General features: G+C 42.5%; 1 protein-coding gene across 1 annotated transcript in view; it reads left to right on the top strand.

The window, feature by feature from the left end:
* Window positions 1-21,641, top strand: part of FUT8 (fucosyltransferase 8) — a 584,495-nt gene that overhangs the window by 255,759 nt on the left and 307,095 nt on the right. The window contains exon 4 of the mRNA XM_069208896.1: window positions 15,444-15,546. The gene's annotated coding sequence lies outside the window, so the exon portion shown is untranslated. The remainder of the gene's footprint in view (window positions 1-15,443; window positions 15,547-21,641) is intronic.

Below are 21,641 nucleotides of genomic sequence, written 5' to 3'. Positions count from 1 at the left end.
TGAGTCTCAGCCGGTGTTAGCGGTGGACCTCTGCCTTAAGTCATGGTGTGGATCAAGGGAACCACTCCAAGGTCTACCAGGAAAGTATGACTATTAAATTCCATGCGGGCTCCAGGTTCACACGCCTTTTATCCCTTAATCAGTGACTCTTTATCCTCCGTTGAACCATCTCTTGATTTCAGGTAGCGGGCCTGATGGATGAAACCCCTCTAGTTACAAGGCCGTCCATCAAAAATTGTGGATCCCGCGAGTGTGAATTGAGACACCAGGCATGCATTCAAAATGCATGGCAGAACAAGCAAAACATAAATAAGGTCCAAAGATGTGCAGGTTCGTTTGTAGCACTGCCGCAAGTGGTTTTTACTGGTAATTAATCCCCGCGAGTTGAAATTTGGAATGATATGAAATAATTTTGAATGTATAATTTATTGGTTCAGTTTCAGCGCCATGTGCATCCCATTCTTAATGTTTAATCTTTTTGGGTTTGCGGCTTGTATGTTAATAGGTGAAATAAAAAAGATGATTCTTGAAAGGCGACCTTGAGGGAGGGTGTTTTAGTGATCATAGCAAATTGAGGAAGCTGCTGAAATCAGCAGCTAATGGCAAATTTGTAGCTCTGGCCAGCAGTTTCCCAGAGTAAGCAAACACCCAAAAATAGAGATGCTGTTTAACAGACTGTTTCCAAATGTGCACTTTGCTGGCACGATTTTTATGTTCACAAGCCAAGGAAGTGTCATAACCATATGCATCCAGGGAAGAAAAAAAAGTTTACCAAAGTAAATTTATGCGTCCAATCTTTAGCTCTTAACACTAGCAGTTAGCCTATTTGTAAGCACTGTCTGATTTTGTAGATGAGACAAAGACATGAAAAGTAGAACATTTTGTGCATGCACAAAATAGCACTCTGTTTGCAAACACAAATAGTGACGGAATCAATAGTGTATCCTTGTAAATATTTCCTATGCGAGGTTTCAGCAACTGGAACTAGAGCTCAAGAAGACAAGTGGAAATGGGGCAGACCATTGAAATCCATCTATGTGAAGATGCAATCTGGGAGTAGCCAAACCCAAGCATTGCAAATGAGGGAAAAGGCCCCCAAGATAGTCAGTTCGATAACTTGCTGATTGACTGAAGTGGGACAAAAGGTGTGTTGTTCTTCTTAGATCACAGACTACCCCATTGCGAGTGGCGCAGATCAGCAAATTTACAACCCAGAAGGCTCCACCATGTCCTGCTGGTCTTGTGGGAAAAAACTGATAATTGCTTAAAATAGTGTTTAAGTTGCAACATCCTTGACATTTTTAAGATTAACTCTGATTTGCAAGTGGATGCCAGTTTTCTCTAAGAGCACAATAGCTATGCTCATCTGGAACCACGTGGATTTGCACACAGATGTGTTGGGGAATTAGAAGAAACAGGAAGGGGGACAAACTTATGTGTTTCTTATTTGATGCATTCATATTGAATCTCGTTGAGGTGTCGAGTGATTTTTCTCATCATTCAATTTTTGTCGAGTGAAAAAGCTGGAAACAGTGACTACTTCAGCACATCCGATAAACAGCCACTAGGGTGGGAATGGGCCCTTAATATTCAACGCAGCACTCTGTGGTAAGCCGGCAGGTTCTAAGGCTGATAGCAAGCCACAAGGCTGCAAGTTGCCCAGCCTCTTGCCTTTCTTTGTTAACCCAGTGAAGGGTAAGTTTCTTAAGCCATGGTTGCCAGGGCGACCAGTATTTTGCCGCGCATGCATGCGAACAATTAAAGGTACCTGTTCATTATGGAATTAAAGCTTTGTGGAACGGTTATCCACAGTTCATTAAATGTGTTTGTTCCCACGTGTGAACTAATCCAATTTTGACCTGCCATGGAGATTGATAAGCTGGGATCCCACGGGTGGGTGGAAAAGGAAGGCACCAAGTTGTGATGGGAATTTAGCACACTGCTCGTTCACAACAGCCACACAAAGCAAAGAGGCAACCACCTTAACTGTAGGGAGCACAAACTTTATAGACCACATATATGGATGCAACAGAGGCACAACTATACAAATGCTGTGTTGTGAATGGCATATAATAGAGATGGACTTTGTAAATGTGTTTTTCCGACCCATAGATGTATTGTGGCCAACTCATTTCTTGTCATCAGACACTGTTCAGTTTTTGGCTTTTAATTTCTAAATCATTCCTTTGAGGTGTGTTACTCTAAATAATTCAGTGGAAGCAAATAAAGACCCAACACCCTGAATGCATTAGATTGTCCCTTCATCACAGTGTCCCTAACAACATGGAGCGAGGTAGCCACCCTACTGAGATTATACTTAAATAAATTAATATGGCTAATAATGCTGCCATTATTGCCAACACCATGTTCATTTTCAGCCATTCTAGTCTTTTTAGCCAACCAGCATCCTCTTGTATTCTGGACTTGTAGTGTCTTTTCTTCCTGTTTGTGTGTTCCTACCACCATCAAAGGTGCTGATTGCATCTCAAGTTGACTGCCTGAAAGCTATGTTTAGTGGCCTTTGGCACATGTGGCAGTGGTTGTCGGCAACCGGGCACTGTGTTCCATATGTGTTGGGCCTGTAGTGACATAGAGTAAGTCTGGAGAGCAATTTTAGCTCATGTTAAGGATATTGAAAGCATCCTGCTTCCCTGTGATCAAGTGGTTGTGTTACAGGAAGATGTACAGCAGGACAGTCAACACTTATTGACTTTACTTTTGAGTGTGTTGATCTCACAACATCATCTGTTGGTGGTGTGTGCTTTGCAGGGTCCCAGACATAGAAGCATTTCATCCTCGACACCCACATTGCCGGTCTGGTGGGTGAATATGTATATCACACATGTAATAAAAAAGAAAAATGGCACCGTGTGGGGGGAAAGTGGGGAAATTTGGGAGACTATTGGACTGTAACACAGATACTGCAAAACAAAGTTCATAATGTATCCTTGCCCCATCCCCCCCAACCAAGTTGACCAACACCTCCGACCTTTGCTCAGTGTCTCCATCTTAGATGAAGACTGGCCCTTGATGAGTCATTTAGGCTTACCCATGATTGAAGTCCTGAAGATGTGCCACAGCGGACATCCATGCCCTCTAATATGTATGTTTATACTTTAAATATATGTGTTAAAAAACAGAATGAGGTTGGCAAAAAGAATGAAAAACACACCCTTCTGACATCTGGTCAGCATGCAGCTATGCGGTTGAGCAACAGAAAGTTTTTGCTTTATTGACATCCGACTGTGTTGCAACACAGGGACATCAGACTTCCATCCTCGGTTGTCCCTGCCAGTATCAACTGTGTGGTTGCAAACAATCTGCTTTTCCTTGTCTCGTTTCCTGAACGTTATTGTCAACAATCGCTACCATACATGTTTCTAGCCTCCTCCTGGCCTGGCAGTTCGGACTGGACTGTTCCCATGGGGAGCAGGGTAAAGACTGATTTGCATATGGCTGGGTCCAAAGTGGGGTGGCGTGGTGAGCCAAAGAACGAGGGATTCAACCCAGATCTATGACTGGGGTGAGTGTTTGAAAAGATTCAGCACTCTGTCCATCATCCTTTTGTGTTGTGAAAGGTGTAAAATGTATATTTATTTGAAATGTTAAACTCTCCCTCCAGGTGCCTCAGTCATTTTATTTTCAGCTGAACATATACTTGGATCTGGAAGAAAAAAAACTAAAGATACCACCTCCACAGTAACTACCGCTTTGCGATTATGACAATGCCACCTGGAAGCCAGGTATCCGACATGCACAAGTTAGAGAACCGTGCCAGGATGCAGGAATTGCATCCCAGATACCAAGGGCCTGGCACACATGTTGTGGAAATGCCTCTGGTTCACTCTAATCTGAGATGAGTTTACGGAATTACTTTCTAAAATTGCCAGTCATGTATTATTTATACCAGTAACTTACAGAAATCATATTTTTGATGGGCTGGTAAAAAAAAAAAAAAAATTATCGTCCATCAAATATTCATTATATCAGCAAAGCAAATTTTTAAAAACTAGATTACGGCCAAAGCTCCATTAGCAGCAATAAGAGGAGAAAGGCTTGTTTATTTGCCCATGCAGGAAACTGACCTATACAATTGTACTCTCTAATGTTGCATATAGGACAAATTAGCCATGTTTGTGCCCCTGAATAGTATAACCATGTACTTAAGCCTGTGACAACAAGATTAAGTTCCTTATCAATTTTGTTAAAAAGCGGGACCGGGTTACCTAGATTTCTGATTGTTGAAAATGGGTCCACTTACCGCTTACAGATTTGCAAAACCTTGAGAAATTTTTTTTTACTACAGTGCAATTAGCTGCGTGAGGAATTGCCTCATTTTAAATGTGACATTATGTAATGATTTATTTGTAAAGGTTTTTTTTCTGGTTGAGAAGCTTGTCAATATGCCCAGTGTGATGCAGTAATGAATTCATGTTATTGATAAGTATATTTGGAGTTTGTAATGTGCATTTTACCTCCATAAAGTCACCTGCAGGCTCGCCTGGGGCTGAAATGAGGTTCGTCGGATTACAGATATGAAAACGTAAGATGCGATTTACTGGTGTATTGCATTTCTGGGTTTTCCCAGGGTATCCTTGGGTGCCCAACATGACAGTTGCTGAAAATTATGTGGCATTTGGGTGACACGTTTCGGTGGGATGTGGAAACAAGTGCCAATTTGGGGCAACTTGTATACTTGCCTAAATAATCAAACGTAGGCGATATATGTGTGCCTCCTAAATTAGGTGTAAAACCTGCTTGCTGTATGTTAAAGTGTGCGCTCCTGAGTTGGGCACGCCACGCTGCCTTGTTTTTAGGTCGAGCGCAAGCGCTTTGACTTGTAAGTATTGTGGGCTTTTAACCACGTCCGCCTCACGTCTATCACTTTTACTCGTTTGTGGGCTTGCCTTTCAAAAATGCTTTATCATTATTGGTAAATGCTTTAAGTTTGTCCCGCCTTGGGGCGGTTTTGTTACTGCCTTGGACAATGACCCCGTTACATGGATCATTGCACGACGGCCGACGTTTGACTGCGAGCGAACATCTTTTTCCTTTTATGTCTCTCCTTCTCGCTTATGCTCTTTGCAGCCATGGCGCTTTCAGTTGCCTTGTTTATATCAACTAAAGTTTTCCTTTTCCTTTTCAATTTATGTGGCAAGAAAAGTCCAGTTCCGAATTTACAACGCCAATAGCTCTAACTCAAGTAAATGCGAGAAGCATTGCATTGCAAATGCTTGTTCCTACCATGTGGTGTGGTTGAAGTGGTAATGGGTCGCTGTCACGTGCTCCCACAGGTGACAACCGCATCAGGGCTGTTTTAGTCCAACAATACATTGCATTCTGGGTCTTGTAGTTTCGCTGGTAGGAAGTACAGGAGAGGCGGAAGGTGTTAAAGGTGATAAGGAGACTCCCACCTCACTCATTGAACAGCTTTACAAATGCCCTTGCTGGACACATCATTACACTAGTAATCGTAATTATAATATCCAATCGTGTAAGCTGTGTGTTTCATTTAGCACGAAATGCACCGAAATACCCTGACCGAGCCGGGGAACGTGGCCCTGGAAAGTAGCGTGTAACAAGCACATATAACGATAGCTGCCAACAGACCTGATTCAGGCGGGAGACTCGTGGATTTTCAGAAGTTTGCATTTATTTACTTAGAACTGAGAAATAACCACAACATTTACTGGTGTGGCGCAGCATCGTTTATTTTACCTATCCCGCCTAAAACTGCCTTTTCTTCGCTATATGTCAAGGGGGAAAATACGTTCCCCAGATTGTTTTTCAAAATCTCCCACTTTCTGTTTTGCAATTGCTGGCTTTTATTTTTATACGGTGGCAATTCTCTGTTCGCGAGATACCTAATTCATATGCCCCAGTTTAATTCCTGGTTTAAATATTTTTCGTGCACGTGATCTGCATCACATGCCCCCCTCCTGGTGGCGGGGAAGTCTCTAAAGGTCAGGCCTCTCGATTCTAGCTAATGTTTTCTTATCTAGAACAGACTGTGCAAGGAGCACACGCAGTGGGTTCGGTGTCATTGACAAGACTTAATTTGTTTTTTATTTTATTTTATGTGTTGGCGCCACCTGGAGGTCTCCCAAAACCTCCTTGAGGTCCCAGGCTGCGGAAGGGATTTGTAGAAAGGGCTCCTCACGGTGCCAGCAATTGACCCACAGCGACTTGTTGGTCCGCTTTCGCTCTTCCGGTCACGTATAAGTTTTCGCCCTCCCAGTCACACAAAACGGCAATACCCAATGTGCAGGACAGGCGGTTTGTGTGCACTGAGAAGATTTTCTTTACTGCACAGACCACTTTCAAAATAACGTACACAGGTGTCTACATTTCTAAAGTAACAAGGCTGAAAGTTGTAGTTTTGTCAGAGACAGGGAGCCAATCCCTCTCTGAAAACCCTGATCAAGGAAAATGAATTTCCCTGGACCACCGGTGAAAATGGCCAATAGGCTACCGATAAGAACAATTGTATGCCAGCCCCCGGACCACCCTCCCGCCTGCCACTCTCTGGGTCAGTGATCCCAAATGGTAAATTTTAGGATGGGGCAATTATCTAAGTCAAGTGCCCCGAGTAACAAAAAAAAGAGACCCCAAAAAAGAAGTAAAAATTATTTGTTGTGCTGTTGCTTTACGCCACACATCAGCGGTTTGTACGCACTGTAAACATCCGGCGATAGTAGTACCCAATACAGTGGTACTCATTTTACCGACCTCTCGAGGATGTGGGCCTGAGCTGGCCTCGCTGGGATTCCTTTCAGCTCACCTCAGATTTCAGGGGTGAGTTTTTAAAGTATTGAGTCGTCTTCTGGTTAAAGCAACGAAGCATTGTGAGTGTAGTTGACAGTTGTTTTCTTATAAACGTAAGTAACTTGGTCACACCTTGAGTGGAGGAAGGCTTCTGTATGGAGCTTCTCTACAGTGTGAGTAGCCTCCCCGGCAGGTCTCATTCCTTAAGTAACACCTTCATTTCGGACATGGTGTAATAAAGTGAATACACACCAGATGAAGATATGTGGTAGGAGGTATTTATTACAGCCTCAACCAACAGCCAGCATATCAACTGTCATGCAGAGAACCCTGCATCACAGAACCTCAGAACAAGCTGGTTCCATGCCCAGTGTTCTGGCATGGAGCCATGTTACATCATTACACTTCTTCCTCTTTACATTAGAACAGAAGTAACATGAGAACAAAAACACATTTGAACAGAAAGAAAAAGAGGGTAGAAAGAACTATACAAAATCACGCAAATGTAAAGGAAACCTGCGTGTTCTGACACTCCTACGAGTATGATCAGACTTTAAATCAATGTCAGAGGGAAAACGATAAGAAGTATCATCTCTCCTGTCGGCCACACCACACCCCCCAAAATGTGCTACACAACTATGATTCCAGATGCGACCATCATCCGTCTTGACAGCATTTTTAAACAGCTTAATGATAGTTTTTGGAGAGGTATATTTTGACCAATTTTGACACCCAACAGGAGCTTTGACCTTTACTTTATCTCCCACCTCAAAATTTGTAACTTTCGCATTATTCCTCTTATCAACATAAATCTTCCTTTTGCTTTGCAGAGACACTTCTTTGTCTCTCCATTCCCCAATACCATTGTTTTTCAAACCCTTCCCAGCAACCATCCAGCCAGGACACAAACAAGTATTTGGAGACCTTCCCCTGAGCAGTTCAAAAGGAGTCTTCCCCGTTGATGCATGAGGAGTGTACCTGTAAGCTGTTATACGACCCTGCAGTTCTTTTCTCCAATCTAAACAGTTTACCTTTGCTAATTGTATACTCTCTTTTAAAGTCCTGTTAAATCTCTCCAAAGCACCATTCGCCTCTGGATGATATAACGCAATTTTTTTATGTACAATTCCACATTTTACAAAATACTCCTCCATCTGAACAGAACAGAACTGCGGACCATTGTCAGAAAGAATAGAGTTAGGAAAACTCTCGCGTTTGAACACAGATTCTAAAAAACTGATCACAGATTGAGAAGTGATCTCTCTTACCAAACTCACCTCCACCCATCGTGAATACAAATCCAGCAACACCAACAGGTAAGGAGTCTGATGTTCTCCATGCAATGGCCCCACAATATCGATAGCTAATTCATCCCATGGACTTTTTGGTAAACTTCTTCAAACCATAGGTGAACATCTTGGTTTGAGCACCTTATCACTAGCTTGACAAGGTGTACACTCCCTAACAGTACGTTCCACCATTAAATCTAATCCAGGCCACCAGAAATCCTGACGGATGCGCTCTTTGGTTTTAGAAATGCCCATATGCCCTTCATGAGCCATGTTCACGATGACTTCTCTCAAACTCTATGGGGGAATCATTCTTGTGCCCCTCATTAGAATACCATCAACAACGGCTAACTCATTCGCAACTAACGACCAAGGTTTAACCAGACTTCGAGACTTATGCTGTTCCAAAAGAGACATCACAGAACACAATTCACTATCCTTTTGCAACTCATCCCTCCATTCATATTCCTTTACAGCCCCCAGCGTAACATCACAAACTCTTATGCCACACTCAGCATCACATTGATCATTTTCATCCTGAGATTTATCATTCCCTACCACCTCCACCAATCTCGACAGACAGTCTGCCGTTACATTTGTCTTTCCCGGAATGTATTCAAACATGAAGTTATACTCCTGTAAGGAAATGACCCATCTCCTGATCCTCGAGGAAATTAAGTCCAAACCCTTCTTCTCAAAAATTTCTTTCAGGGGTTTATGATCAGACCTGACTACGAAAGAAGATCCCCACACAAATTTTCTGAACTTGTTTATGGCCCAGAAAATTGCCAACGCTTCCTTCTCTATAACAGAATACCCTATCTCTGCCCCTTTCAAGCATCTTGAAGCACAAGCTATTAGCACCTCTTGGCCCTTCCTGATCTGAAAAAGAAGAGCACCCAGCCCCTTTATACTCGCATCAGTAACAATGAAAGTGGGATTCCCAGGTACAAAAGCTTGTAAGTTTGGTGCATTCCTGAGATCATTTTTTACTTGTTTAAATTCTTTACCACACTCTTCCGTCCAAACAAACTCTGCATTCTTACACATCAACTTCCTTAGATTTACTGTCTTATCTGCAAAATTTCGTATAAATTTGTTATAAAATTCTGCCATACCTAAGAATGAAGAAACCTCATCTTTTGTACACGGTTCTTTTAACATTTCGATAGTGTCCACCAAATCCTTTTTAGGACTCACCCCCTGCCGTGAAATATGATGACCCAAATAGTCCAGTTCAGTGACTCCAAATTTACATTTGCTTCGCCTAAGAGATAACCCAGCATCAAGCATCCTTTTAAGCACAGCATGCACCCTCTCATCGTGTTCTCTCACGTCTCTCCCACATATTAATACATCGTCCTGGTAGCACTTTACGCCTGAAATGCCTTTAAAAAGATCTTCCATAATCCTCTGGAATACTGAGGCCGCAGAAACCAGCCCAAACGGCATACGCAAAAACTTGAAGGCCCCCATTGGCGTAATAAAAGCCGTTAATTCTTGACACTCTTTACTCAACGGAACCTGATGGTATGCTGATGCCATATCCAGAGTGGTAAAATAACAAGCACCATCCAACGATGATACTAATTCCTCAATATTGGGAAGTGGGAACTTGTCAACCACCACTTCTTTATTTAAGGCACGAAGATCCACACATAGACGGATTTCATTATTTGGTTTACGTGCCACAACAATGGGAGCTAACCACTCCGTTGCCTCTACAGGCTGTATAACACCTGTGGACAACAATTTATCTATCTCTTTTTGTACAGCGTCTTGGACACAAATGGGAATGCGTCTAACTTTTGCCACAACTGGTACTGCGCCCTGTTTCAACTTAATATGGTGATTGTACCCCTTTAAACACCCCAAGGTGTCACTGAACAATTCACCAAAAGCTCTCACAAACTTGTTTTCGTCACCCTCAATAGATTGTACCTGAACAGATGGATGTGCATTAGGATTGAGAATGACACCCAAACGTGCTTGATGACTCCAGCTCAACAAATTATCACCCCTCTCAGCAACATAAATCCTAGCATCAGTGAACCTACCATTGTACTCAATGCAGTCATCAAAATAACCTAATAACTTAATTGGCAACCCACCATAACCCGTAGGTTTAATATTAGGTTTGAACAGTTTCTTCCTTCCTTGAAAATTCTTCATAAAAAGATCCTTTGAGAGAAACGTGATGTGAGAGCACGAATCAAATTTCATTTTGACTCTAACATCCCCCACCAAAACCCATTCAGAGGGGTGTTCCACCTCACTCTTACTAACTTGAAAACTGACTTCCTTTATTTCTGATCTAGAATCTCTCCTATTCCTCATCCTACAATTTTTCCCAAAATGTCCTCTTTTTCCGCAAACATTACAAGTAATCCTATTAGCAGGACACTCACTTGCATTAGCCATGTGTCCAAATCTTCCACATCTTTAGCAATTTCCTTGAAAAGGTGTTGCAAACCTCCTATTCCCCTGTGTCTTTTCTGCGCTATTTTCAATTACAACACCTTTCTCACGGACACCCTCATACTTTTTTTTCTTCTCATCTTTTTGTATGACTTGACACTCCACTTCTTGTGCTTTTACACTGACCTTGTCTTCTTTATGTGCTTTACTTAGTTCTCCAACACACTTTAACATATGCTCTACCCTTTTTGCAATACTAACAACCTCATCCAACGGTGGCTCGTCCTTTAGCCAGAGTTCTTCCCTCACTTTATCACTGCAACACCTCAGCACAAACTGATCTCTAATCCTTTCTTCTACCAGCGCCCCAAATTTACAACTTGAAGCCAACTTCCGTAACGCCGTAATATATTCTTCAACACTCTCCTCTTTCCCTTGCTCCCGCAAACCAAAATGGTACCTTTCCATAATAGTACTAATCTTTGGCAAGTAATGTAAATCTAGTTGTCTTGCACATATTTCATATTCATTCAACCCCCTCTGATCAGCTTGCGACAATGGAGGTAGATTTTCCAACACCTCCTGTCCTTCAGCCCCTAAACAATGTAACAAAAGTGCCTGCTTCCTTTCACCACTCAAATTCGTACCACACACCCTGGCATAATTCTCAAAAATCTTTTTCCATTTCTTCCACTTAATAACCGGTTCTCTTGGATCTGACAAGAAAAACGGCGGCGCCGTAACATTCTGCATACTCACAAGAGGTGTAAAACACTTCTTCCCCACAATATATTCCAAACCCTACTAGTTGCTAAAAGTACTTAAAGTCCAAAAGGTTTCCCAGTCACCGTATGTCCCAGCACGATGCCGCTATATCAAACACGGGTCTTCAGGTGTGTTTGTCACCGCAGAGACGACCTTTTCAGTTTACTTCATTTTACAACGCCCAATACTTGTATTCCACAAGTGCAATAAAGTTTCCAAAGAAATATATATTCCCGTGACCACAAACCAATATAGTGATCCTTATCCAGTCTCCGTCTAAGTTTCAACTTCCAATAGACCGTCGATGTTCTTCTTCGATGTCCTCCAACAATTGCGCTGTAAAAAAAATGTTTAAAAACTAAAAAAAAAATTCCTTCTTCCTCATCTAAGATGGCCGCCACGAAACATTTAGTCCGTTTTCTTCAGGCAGTTGGGCTTGCTTTCTCTTTGAGCAATCTCGGATCGTTTTCCTCACTCAAAATGGCCGCAATCAAACATCCAGTCTATTTTCTTCAGACAATCTGGCTTGTTTTTCTCCTTTCACCACACTCAAGATGGCCGCCAACAATTCCCACAGCTTACAGTCCTTTTTCAATTGCTCACTGACCTTCTGACGTCGTGAAGCATCCAGAGACCACTTTGATCCTTAGTAAATGCTCAAACAGCTTTCCACAAAGCCCCTACAACCGCAATTTCACACTTTTCTCCGCTAGAACATGCTGCAAAACGCTCGATCCTCTCCCAGCACGTCTCTGTAAGTTATCTCCGTTTTTTTCTCTTAAATAATCCAAGCTCTTCCTTCTTTGTTGTTGTTGAGGCTGTCCCTTCCTCTGGGTTCCTTTTTATCCCATCCTCGTCGCCAGTGTAATAAAGTGAATCCACACCAGATGAAGATATGTGGTAGGAGGTATTTATTACAGCCTCAACCAACAGCCAGCATATCAACTGTCATGCAGAGAACCCTGCATCACAGAACCTCAGAACAAGCTGGTTCCATGCCCAGTGTTCTGGCATGGAGCCATGTTACATCATTACACATGGCCTCTGAAATTACCGTCCCCATAGATGTGTAGACTGGTGAGCTGCTGCTTCTGGAGATCTGGTTGGAGAAAATAAACCTTTTTTAGTGTGTATGAAAGAGGGGTCCTAAAGTCTTCACTTGTGCCAGAGCGCAGAGCGGCTGTGCTTGTGTGTACAGTGCTTGGAGGTGTGAACGTTGTATTATCTTTTGTGCTTCTAAAATGCTTAAAATCAAACTTGCGCTGACCTATCCGAAGATGTATGGTCTTCCATTTTGAAATGATGCTGTACCACAACACCTAAATGTTATTGCTATTTCTCGGTTGTAAATGAATAATTGCAAGCTTCTCGCTAGGAGACAGTGAGCATTCCCAGAGGCTCATCACTGCACTGTACCTAACCAAGGACAGCCCACCTGTCTCAAACTATCATTTGCACAATACGTCTGTTATAGTGCTTGATAAACTGTGACAGCATCTGAATCCTACCTTTCCGTATAGTGCAGAGGTTCCCAACCTGTAGTCCGGGGACCCCTGGGGATCCGCGAAGCCTCCTCAGAGGGTCTGCGGCTGCTTAGAAAATGTAATAATAATAACCAATTAGGTCCCTTGCTTTTAGTAATGACTCATTGGGTGTCCCCAGATTCCAATAATGATTCCATGGGGGTCCACGGGTTCCAGTACTGGTAAATTGGGGGTCCACAGAAGTCAAAAGGTTGGGAACCACTGCTGTAGTAGATTAAAGATTCCATTGTTCCATGGAGTGACATTCCAGTGAGTGTTCCAAAAAGAGTAACCGAGACACTGGTTTTCAGTGAATTAGAATTCATGCCATTGTTTTCCTTGGAATGGATTCCTGGTCGCAGCATTCCACAGGGTGGAATTCAGAGACAAGTCTCTCATAGACGGGACCCCTTACATCAGTGGTCTATAAAGCCAATATCTGACCATTGTCTTCTGCAGAGCAGCGTTTGCACCATTGTCAGCATTCATCCACATCGTCGCAGATTAACTCTAGACCTACTAAAATAATACATTGGATATATGTAACCGAGTGAGTAGGTTCCAGGGTAATTGGTTGTGGAGTTAAGAATAGTTAATACTTTCGTGGATGCTGCAGGTTACAGGTGATGTAGTTGAAGTGGTTAGTGAGGTAACAAAACTTGAGGGGGGCACTGCACAGTACATGGAGGGGGAGGGGCCCCCCCTCCAGACTCGCTCAGGAGGTCTCAGGCCAGTGTACTGAGGGGGCCCGCGGGAGCTTTTGTTACGCCACTGGGAGTGGTATATTTATAGGTCTATATTTCAACCATGATATAGCAACATACATCCCATTTTTCTGTGGAGTACTTTCCGGATCCCTGTATTATGTCCAGTTCAGAATAAGAATAAAACAGAATTACACTCCTTCCCACAACAGTTATGCAAAGGAAATCCCCACTTTCTGGTTCAAACTCTGTGTTGGAGTCACACCACCCAATATTTGGGTATCTGCACTGAAATGTGGGACACAAATTTAGCTTTGTACCTTGTGCTTTTTTTCCCCGTTTACCATAACCCTTCGAGCGGAATAAGTAACCTAACAGTTCAGCTTCGCTGTAACCCTCTGTGAACTATTTGCAAGAAAATACTTCAACCAGGAACCTAATGCTGCCAGCATAAAGTATTAAAGAGGGTATCGTGATAGCATTTTTTTTTTTTTTTAAAGACATAGAAATAATTTCAAAATATGTCATTCGACTGGTTGTGAAAATGGGATATGCTTTCTACATCTGCCATCCCATAACACAAAGCTGTCCTATAGATCGCTTGCACTACTGCAAAACTCAAGTGTACAAGTCAGAGCAACATGGGTAAGGGGGGGATAAATAAAGTTAGCCTCTGCTCCCGTGAAATTAGTGGGCAGTTATTGTGCTGAAAAACTATGACAGGGCAGATTGCCGCGCAATTAACAGCAAGCCTTAACTTTCCCAAAAATCTTCTGATCCGCCGGAAGTGCAGCGGTTGACTTTAGATGCCACCAGTGAGCCATGTATGTCTTGCCTATCGGAGACAAACCTTCATGAACCATTAATGTTGTCCAGTCACAGTGAGTCTTGTCGAAACCTGACAGCGGAGGATTCTGTGGTCTCCCGACTGTGAAATTCATTTCTGGTAGAACTTCACTCCCCAGAGGCGTCCAGTTGTTCTGCCGTAGCGGAAAAATCCATTTCTTCGAGATGCGTACCGCTCTTGTTCATCTTGTCGCTCCCCTTGAATACATCTGAGCAGGAATCAGTAATTTCCAATAGGATAAGTCTTTGTATCGCCTCACGTGTTCCCCCCCATAAGAGATAGTGGGACAGTGAATGCTTTACACAAGTACCCCAGGTTTATGCCTCTGTCAATGGCCTGTACCTCAGGATTCACCGCAAAAATGGCACCTGAGTATATTGTGCCTTCAAACGCTGTCAGTTTTGACAAACAGGACTAGAGCTTATTTATGGAACTCTTAGGTTGCCATCCAGTGGTGGTGCCAAATTACTGCACAAGGCATTGGAATACCCTTTTTACATTATCTGTGGAATACTCCCGGAGGGCAAAATATTATTTTGATGCAGCACTGGAAAATCTTATACAATCCTGTTTTCAAAATGTTTTGCGTCCTTCAGTGTCTCTTGGGTGTGGAAAGAGGGCAAGTTCTACTGAAAATGAACAAATACAAATTTACAAAATGATGATTTTCAGGCATTTCTGATTGCAAATTCTATTTATTGCTAGGGAGAATCTAGTTGTGCTGGCTTCTCGCTGTTATACGTATGATGGATGGTATCATGGTGGTTTTTGGGAAGGGGTGAACTCTTGCAAAGCTTTAAGTTTAAGCGGTAACACAAATACTATTTTTTCCATCCCTCTTGCTCAGGTTCATTCTAAGGTTAGAGTACGAGTGAACTAATTACAACATCGTTCGAATTGTGGAGAATTCTGCATATTATTGTGTGGCTTTAATGAGCCTGCTAGAAATTGGAAATCTATACAAACCATAGGAGCAAACTACAATGCGTACATTTACAAGTTTTCTTCTGATTTATGAAGAAAAAAAAAGTTCATCAGACCTAACTGGGTGCAATGCTTGTGAAATGTGCGTCAGTAACATAAATATAAATGCAATTTAAAAACTCACCTATATGCATATTTTTTTTAACAGATCGATGCTTGACGGGTGGTGGCTGGTTACCAACAAGCGTGATCTTTTCCTTTAAGCACAGTATGGGGCAGTGCCCGGCTTATCTAGTGCCCTGGAGGTAAAAGTAAGTATGTTTTACCCATTTCATATGTTGGCACAGATGCTTTTACTTTTAAAAGTGCCCTGTTTCTTGAAAGGAATCTCTCTTAAGGACCCAGCGGTTCTACGTGCAGTGCAGACCTGCCTACCTGCAAACAAAATCCACAGTGTGAGGCGGGGATAGGGGCTCATACCTACAGCTACCTGAGAAGCACTGTGCCCTCCACAAATCCCCTCACGCCTCCTCCCCACCCAAAAAAATAAAGGGTTCCTGAGGCTGTCACCCACGCCCTGGAGGTTTTTCGCATCACTCTATGGCAGTGGTCTCCAAACTTTTTCATGCTGCGCCCCCCCCAGTTGAAAAATAAAAATCATTGGGCCCCCTTAGAATTTTTCACAAATATTATAGAAAGATGGCAATGTTTATATATGTCTAGATGTATTTAAACATTGCAGTTAAGTACTGTTACCTTTTTAAAATGCAATAACGTGTTTCTGCTTAAAAACAAAACACTGTTATCTGTGTAATGCTTCTTTTGGCCAGAGCCTGGCGCCCCCCCGGGATCACGTGAGGCACCCCTAGGGGGGCCCGCCCCCCAGTATGAAGACCTCTGCTCTATGGGCATCGGCTGCTCACAGCCTCCAAAAAAAGAGCTGGAAAGTTGCTCTGAGCAGTGCTTTGCAGCCACCGTGTAATTTCGGCTGCTCGCCAGGCGACTGTGTGAAGGGAGGTGAAATTGGGTGACGCACGGTGGCACTGTGTGAGTTGGCGGTCTGGCAGTCTGGAGTGTGCAGGGTGGCAGGGATGTTTTTTAATTAAGTAATTCTTGAAAAAGCCAGTTACGTTGGTATCACAACAATGCACAGTATTCTTTTGTCTACTTACATATTTGTTTAGGTTTGTAAGTAATAATAAAAAAAACTGCTCGAAAGAAATACACTCCGCGCAAATATTTGCACAGTGTTCTCTAAGGTGTAAGCAATTGGTCTCTCTATTATTTGACCTATTTCCCAAAAAGTATTTGCTTTGACTTTTTAAACCAACAATTCAATTACTTCCTGTAGTGTTCCTTATGTAAAACAGCAATTACCATAGTCCATTTCCATGCTGTTCATTGCAAAGGGTGTCTGGATGCTGAAACTCTATTTTGATAATTGTGTTTATTGCAGCCCCTAGGGGCAGTCTGTATTTTTTAATTGACCCCTTTTGAAAACCGTGGACACTAGGGTCCTTGGACTCTGAGAGCGTGTAAAGTTTATGTCTGGATAATTAAATATATTGCCCCCTGATCTTTAACTACTCAGAATTTAGTGGGAACATGATTAACTTAGTGACCCCCCTTTTTACTAGGTGTGCCAGGTTGCGAAGGAAGGCGGTGCTAAGGGAAGAGTGGGCGGGGAAGTTAATCTGGCAGTTTATAGGTTGAAGCCTGCCAGATAGTGCAGCTGTCTGGTTGCAAAGACATATTGGGGACATGCTGGAAGCTTACCCAGAAATGCATTCCGTTCATTGCTTACCATTGGCTTTTTGTTTTCTCACGCAGTTCTTTTTTCTGTTTGCTGGCTCTACAGTTGCTTTCTTTCTGTTTGCTGGTGCAGCATGTCTTTGTCCCTACTGCTGGGAATATCCTCTTTACCATCTTTCTGACTGGCTTCTTCATTTCTTGCTGGAGTGCTTGCTTTTCAGAAACCCTCTTATTAATTTTTGCGGAAGCATTACGTGAGAGTGCATGTTTTATTCAGCTGTCTCCCTTGTAGGCTCCACCCCTCACAGGTTGCTCACGAGCGCATGGGGTTCCTACACTTCACGTTAGATTAAATATTCTTGTTTTAGGCACAGGGAGTATAAGCAATGTGCAGAGAATCACAGGATGAACCTGGTTCCCCAGTCCCAAAGCCGGCAGTCCTGGCTCTGAGGCGGCATCCTTTGCACCTCCTCTGGTCGCTGTATTCCTCTTCTCGTCCTTGTACTTCTCTCCGTCCTGCACGTGGCTTCAACCCCTCCCCTGACCCGCTTTTATTAGCAAAGTCAGTAGGCCCTTGAACCAAGACCTCTTGACTTTGCCAATGCTTTTTCACTTTGTAATTTTGCACTTTTAGTCATAAAAGGCAGAGCAAAGCTGCAAGTGGCATAATACAAATGAAAAACAAAATTGTAAGTTACTTACACAGGTGCTGCTCGGCTTTTTAACCAGTGTACTTTAAAACCCTAGACAACACGGACTACTTCGTTCAGCTTTAAACACAATGTCAGAGGACTGATTTATCCAAACACTAATTGAAAGAAACACATTTAAGTAAAAGACAACAAATTAACTTTTCCCATTAATAATACTGATTTACAATCCAACGCAATACTTAGGGCCTTACTTAGAGTTTGGCGGAGGGGTTACTACATCACAAACGTGACTGATATCCAATCTGCCATATTACGATTTCCATTGGCTATAATGAAACCTTAATACGGCGGACGGGACATCCGTCACCTTTGTGATGGAGTGATCCCTCCGCCATACTCGAAATCAGACTCTTTCACTACAGAACTTAAGAAATTGTCAAACCTGACGCCGTGGAACCTAACAGACTCTTTATGGTGCACCTAATAGCACATCATTACGATCACCAATTAAATTTTATACGTTCAATGTTAAACCTGCAGCATCCAGGTCCAGGCATTCAAATTATAACCCTACTTGCTATTGGTGATCCATGTAAGAATGTTATGTTTCCATTAGCCGGTTTGCACAGACACGCCTTCCTGGGAGTGCGCGTGGTTGAGGGTGGGTGGAATACAGCTACGGCTCAGTTTCTGTGGCAATTGATTCAGATAACGGGTTCATTCCTTTGTGTGTAAATTCATTGGTTTGTAACAGATGTAGGCGTTTACTTCGAATGTTTCACAATAGTTATGGTGAGCGTGTTGTGCTTTAGTTAGAAGTAGATGGAAACATTGTGAGAATATTGCAGTATATTTGACATCACTAACTTGACAAAATTTAAAGAAAATGTGTGTGTGTGTATGTATATATATTTATATGTGTGTGTATAGATATATAGATATCTATACACACACACCGTTTATAGATAATATTTCACAATCATTAATGCTTGTTCTATTGTTCTAAGAGATCCAACTGCCCTAAGAGATCCAGCTGCCATATTGGAGATTTAGTTCCTGTGTCCCACGGGAGGATCTCGTGGTCTTCTCCTCGTTTTCCATATTTTAAGACATGTTAATTGTGCATTTTACCATTAGAACACATATATTTTTCTTTTTAGGGATCTCGAAGTTTGGTGCCCCAGATCATTTATTCATTTGGGGGAATATCCGAAGTTCCCCTTGCAGCACCCTTATTTTTGTCTTTTTAAATTCCACGTACTTGTTCCCACATTCTTGCAGATGACTACTAGCTCAATCACGATAAGCCTGATTAATTCTGATAGCGTGGTAACTCCTGCTACGGCTAGGTTTGTCAACAGGTTAAAAACTGCCCATGCTGGTGAGAAAGATCTAAGTTAAAGTACTCCACCTGTCCATTGGTGAGTACATTTTATAAGGTATGATATCAAAACATATGAAAAGGGACACAATTTATATTAAAAAAGTGTGACCTAAGCCAATGGGTAATTCTCTAGTAAGGCAAGAAGTGGTGCTGCAAAAGGAGATTAGGAAGTTATAAAAAAATAGTTAGGGTTGGGCGACAGAATTTCTCCAGTCACTGGCTAGTGCACAGGATAAATCTGGCACCTCAAACGCCACCACCTCCTCAGAACATTCCTGGACCTGGGAAGACTCCACCTGGAGAAAAAAGCACTGTTGGAAGAAGACTCTTAATGAAAAAAGAGGACTCACTCATGGACACAGAAAGCAGGAGGACTGCTCACTCCAGGAGGGCCCAATGTACCGCAGAGGACTGGACCTGGCAGACCATCTGGCTGCAGCGAGACCTGGTGCCCAGAAGCCAGCCCTGAGGAACTAGGGGCAGTAGGACTGACCAGAAGCAACTTTCCCCGCAGTTGTTGATTGAATGTCAGACTTAAATGGTCCATTTTTCAAAGACCGGGACAAGGTGCTGAGGCTTGCCCAAGAAGGTTGCACACTATGTTGGCAAAAAGAATAGATTCACCCTGCATGTGGCTTTTTGCAGCAGTGTGAAGACAGGTTTAGCAGAACCTCACTGTAAAAATATCCAGATTTGTGGCGCCCTACCTGACTACAGCTTCCACCCTTGCACAGGTAGGCTTTTGACTCCCATAAAAGTGACTACGTCTAAAGGAAAAATCTCAGACTGGGACAATGTGGCAAATCTACCTGACCGTTGCAACACCCACAGTGGTCCCAAAACTTTACTTTGTCCGGATCTTAGTGTCTGGTACCCAAACCTACGGCTTCAACAAGAACTCAACAACAGCATCATATCCGGCTTCAAGAGAACCTCGTCAGCCTCAGCCTTGGACATTGCCTAGTTGGAGAATTTAGTCTTTTATTTCAGAGGCTGTCTCTTGGACTAGGATGATTTACTTGATGTATCTGATCTCTGCTCCATCACGGTCCGTCTGAAATTACGACAAGGTCTTGGTCATCCGCAAGCTATTGTTTTCAGTGGTGCCTTCCTTTTCATACCCGCTTTTTGCCTTAAAAATATATATGTTTCGTTATCCTTCACCTGTTTTGATGATTTGGTGTATTTTTTGCTTACTTAAACATTTTTATAATTGTCTAAATGTGCTTGGGATTTTTTGTGTTTTTACTTAGAAATTGTTATTAAATTTATTGAAATTAAATTTATTGAAATGAGTATATATTTCTCTGGGAATTGCTGGCTGCTTGTGCCAGTACTACCACACTGAGCCACAATTCTCTCAATTGTGTTTTGACCTATGTCGATTTTGCCTATTAGGTTGGTAGTGGTCTCGCCCTCACGAATTATCAACTCAATTTCTGACACGGTATTTAAGGAAGAAGAAAAAATGTCAGCCTCGTGGTTTGTCTATGATTTCTCTGTTGCGACAAATTTTTTTTTTGTCACCGCAGTACAAACACTCTAAACAAGTTTTACGTGTCAATGGAAGGTCTCTTAATTTCAGCCGTAATATGTTGTTTACTTTAGTAGGAAGTCGTCACGTTTATCAGGGCTCCCTCCCTTTTTTCAGGAAACGCAGATACATCGGATTCCTGTTAGCAGAGTTGGCATGGCCCCAAAATGTGATCAATGTTTTTCTTTTGCAGTTTATATACCTCGTTTGGAAGTGACCCTGCACTTAGGTGTGGCTTTTGCAGCCTGGTGGGATTTATAAGTTAGATTTTCAGAGCTCATAAACCTTTAAGCAAATAATAAAAAATATTACTAGTGTGTTTTTTTTTCCAGCTTTGCGGTCATGTTGGCACACTATGGTGAGTTTTAGGAAACACTGTGCCACACAGTTTGGTCAAATATGTATGTTTTCAGCCTATATTGTTTTCTATAGAATTCTTATGCCTAGATGTATTTGGTTTACGAACTAATGTATACAAAGTGTCACAGCAAGCAATTGTCTCTGGTTAGAGAGGAAGAGAAATCCTGGTTTGAAAAGGCGAGGCTTGTAATTTTGAATATTTTTATTTATTTATTTTGCCAGTGGCCCCTGTTTTAATGCTTGTGGTGCTGATGCGGTGGTAAATTTTTCTTCAGATGCCAAACTACCCTCTTGAGTTTCCCGCTATGTTAAGCTGCATCTTCCCCCAAAGACCCCCGCCTGCAGGGCAGATTTGCATTTTGCCAGTGATTTTAAATTGTTTTTTAAAATAAGTTCATCAAGGATAGAAATGAAGAAACCGATCTCTAGTTCTTCCTTGTCCATCCTCCTGTTGCCATCTCCCTCTCCCCACCGCTGAACCCCCCCCCCCCCCCAATAAGGCGCTCGCTAGGTAGTGCCTACACTGATCGTGAACTCGCATTCCAGTCCACGGCTGCCTTATTCGAGGTACGGTAATATGGCCCATGTTTGTACCGTACTCTCACTACTGACTCTGACCCCAAGCAGCTTCAAGTAACCTGTGAAGAAAAGAAACTGGCACTTTAAGAAGCACCTATGAAATGAGGCGGAAACTGTCATGTGTTGGTTGGGTCCAAGTGGTAA

This window comes from Pleurodeles waltl, chromosome 9, assembly GCF_031143425.1.
Source record: "Pleurodeles waltl isolate 20211129_DDA chromosome 9, aPleWal1.hap1.20221129, whole genome shotgun sequence".
In the NCBI taxonomy this organism is placed as follows: domain Eukaryota; kingdom Metazoa; phylum Chordata; class Amphibia; order Caudata; family Salamandridae; genus Pleurodeles; species Pleurodeles waltl.
Note: the sequence above shows the minus strand (reverse complement) of the source record. Positions and strands in the feature narration are given on the sequence as shown.